The sequence below is a fragment of the Helianthus annuus genome, chromosome 5, assembly GCF_002127325.2.
Source record: "Helianthus annuus cultivar XRQ/B chromosome 5, HanXRQr2.0-SUNRISE, whole genome shotgun sequence".
NCBI lineage: Eukaryota > Viridiplantae > Streptophyta > Magnoliopsida > Asterales > Asteraceae > Helianthus > Helianthus annuus.
Genome location: NC_035437.2, coordinates 154,363,998 through 154,367,075, shown reverse-complemented (window position 1 = coordinate 154,367,075; position 3,078 = coordinate 154,363,998). Strand labels below are relative to the sequence as shown.

At 35.2% G+C, this 3,078-nt stretch overlaps 1 long non-coding RNA gene across 1 annotated transcript; it reads right to left on the bottom strand.

Moving 5' to 3' along the window:
* Positions 1-245: 245 nt before the first annotated feature.
* LOC110941980 lies at positions 246-2,135 on the bottom strand. The gene is made up of 3 exons (XR_004893372.1): positions 1,917-2,135; positions 1,384-1,490; positions 246-618 (listed from the first exon to the last, which is right to left on the bottom strand). It is a non-coding gene; the product is annotated as an uncharacterized LOC110941980 (long non-coding RNA).
* Positions 2,136-3,078: the final 943 nt, after the last annotated feature.

The following is a 3,078-nucleotide window of genomic DNA, read 5'->3' as shown; positions in this document are numbered from 1 at the left end:
AATGACACTTAACTCTAAATGTAGAGATCTATTTACAACTCTACATTATAATGCTTCTAGTGTCGTGTTTACTATGTTGATTTTACTTATGTAACTCACATTATTTTATTACTCACGATTGTAATCAAGTTAATTAGTTAAAATGTTGTTAACTCAATGAATTCATAGCTAGTTTAAGGGTTAATTAATTTAATGAAATATCAATAAAGATTAGATAATAACTAATATTTGAGATATAATTAATATTTGAAATTTGAAGAGCGATACATGGATAAAAGATGTCAAAAGTCAAAACACTAATTTCAATCCCGAACATACGTTGGCGGTTTATTTCTCTTCAACACCGAAATAACTTCTCTAATCTCTGCGACTGCGTCTCTGCTGTTTCTCTCTCGCATCTTTCTCTGCCCAGAAACTTTAACAACCGCCAGACCTCTCCACTTCCCACCACCAAGAAACCCCACCGCAAACAAACCCACGTCTCAATCTGTGGCACCGGTGAAGCTGTGCATGTCAACTATCAAACAAGTGTAGCCCTTTTGCTCCTACTGACTTCCTCAATTCGCATTACCAGGTACGATTCGGACGCAGTTTTTGTTCTTCGTTACAATTAGAATTCTACATAACACAACTAAGAATGTATTACTCACCTTGGCCCGTAGGCAATAACACAACAAACTGCTAAGAATGTTAGAAATAGGAAAATGCAAATATATAAGTTGGTAGAATGCAAATATATAAGTTGAGAAAAACTTATGATTTTTTATAGACTTTAGTAGAAAGTGTTTCGTATACCCATGAAAACTGGTTAATGTTGGCGGTTTCGTGTTTCCCGGAGGGGGGTAGGTAGGTCAATTTTGGTACGATCCGGTACGGTGTACCATTGAGTCCCGTTCGATATACAAAAATTAAAACAGAAATTACTAAATTCATAAACCAAATAATAAAAATCCAAACTTCATATTACGAAATAGAAAAAATAAACATAAACTTTCTGATATACCCTTAGCCCAATCGGACAACGATTCGTTCCATGTTTAACAAACTTTCTGATAATAGTGGCCCTATCTCTATTTTCACACGTGATTTCTGATTTGATATTACTATACGTACCAGACGCGTTTTCTCTTGCAGCGGCTAGCCTAAATTAACGATCCAATTAACAGAACCCAACAACATCTGAGCGATTGAAAAATCAAATTGGTACAGCGTATCATTCAATTCCAGTCGCGTACCAGTACCGATTTGGTACAAAACGAATTTCGTTTTGGTACAAAACGATCCAATACGGAATTCGCGGGAGGATGAGCGATTTCTGTGACTATGGTTGAAACTATGTGAAAACTTAAAAGAAAAATAGCAATCAAGCAAGACTTATCTTACCTCAATCGGTTTGGGGAAAGTGGAGCTCTTTTGTAAATATGTAATCTTGTAGTTGTTTCTGTTGGACGGCCCGGTTTGGGTCGGCTTCTTCGTTAATGAAAGTTACCCTTCAAAAAAAAAAAGTAACTAGTTCAAAAACTCACAACAGTCAAAACCTTTTATAGAGGTTGTCTCTTTTTGAAACTCAGACTCATGACAATGTGGGTCCAGCCACTCCCTAGAATTCTTGGAGGCATTAACATGCATCTTGCTACAACCAACCAGAAAACCAGAAACTCTCACACGAACAAGGCTTCCTTCCTTGAAGCTTTTTTCCCATTTTTTGGAACCCATTTCTATTAAAATGTGTAACAAGAACATCAGATCCAAAACCCCTCTTTTATTATAATTTAGAATCTTGATTCAAACCTTCCCTCAACAATAGCTTGTCTAAATTATTAACTAACCAATCATAAAATAATTCTAGGAGCTCATACATAACTCATAAAATGGTGATTTGCACAAAACAGAAAGTTAGGGCTAGTGATGCTTACAAGAATGAATATCTAGGATTTTTAATCACAAATGGAGATAATGAGATGCGAAGAGGCTGATCTCTTTTATATCAACTGATGATCTTCAATGAAGCCTTTCATTGGCTTTTTTCTTTTCTTTTCTTTTTTGTTCATCGCTCCCATCCAAGAACATATACTGTGTGTGTATTTTTTTTAACTTGTGATGTGATGATAAAATGTGGATGAAAGCTACGTGGCTTTACTGGAATGTGTCCAGCAAAAAATCAAGTTTCTAAAGTGCCTATCTTAGTCCCCCTCATCTTTCTTAGGTTGTCATTATATAACCAAACTTGCTAACTTACACTTTTAACATGAAAACTTTACTAGTTTGACATTCATGTCATATATATACACATGCTTACATTCATGAGCAGGTCTGTCGTGATTTGTATTTGTTCATGTTGTTTCTATTATATTTTTAATGTATTCATTTAAGTTTAAATTTTGATTGTGCTTTTTGTCATGGTGAAAAACTAGTAACAAAGTTCATGGATAAATCATGGATTTTGTCCGATAGATTATCAAATGCATATGAAGGAGTGGAAGCCTTTTTAGAGTTTGCACAATCTAATAATCCAAAATCAGATGTTATTCTGTGTCCTTGTGTAGATTGTACCAATTTTCGCTATCACTCAATTGACAATGTGCGTTATCATCTGTTTGCCCGCGGTTTCCATGAAAATTATAAGGTTTGGTCTTTCCATGTAGAAACACTTCCCAACCTTGATTCTAGTTTCCCTAATAAATCTAGAATCCCGACTTTGATTATACAACGGAAATGCTACATGATGCCTTCACATATGTAGAGAATGAACCTGATTCGTTGAAATTACTTCTTGAAGAATGTGATAAGCCACTTTACGAAGGGTCAAAGTATAATGCACTTAGTGGATTATTGAAATTCCAACATTTGAAAGGTCAATTTGGCGGGTCTGATGCTAGCTTTAATGCTTTGTTGGGTGTCTTAAAAGATATCTTACCATCAAACAATACAATTCCTAACTCTATATATGAGGCTAAGAAGTTGCTAAAAGGAGTAGGTCTAAAATATGAAAAGATTCATGCATGTGAAAATGGTTGTGTTCTATTCTGGAAAGAACATAAGGATGCTTTCTCAGTGTCCAACTTGTGGCACATCTCG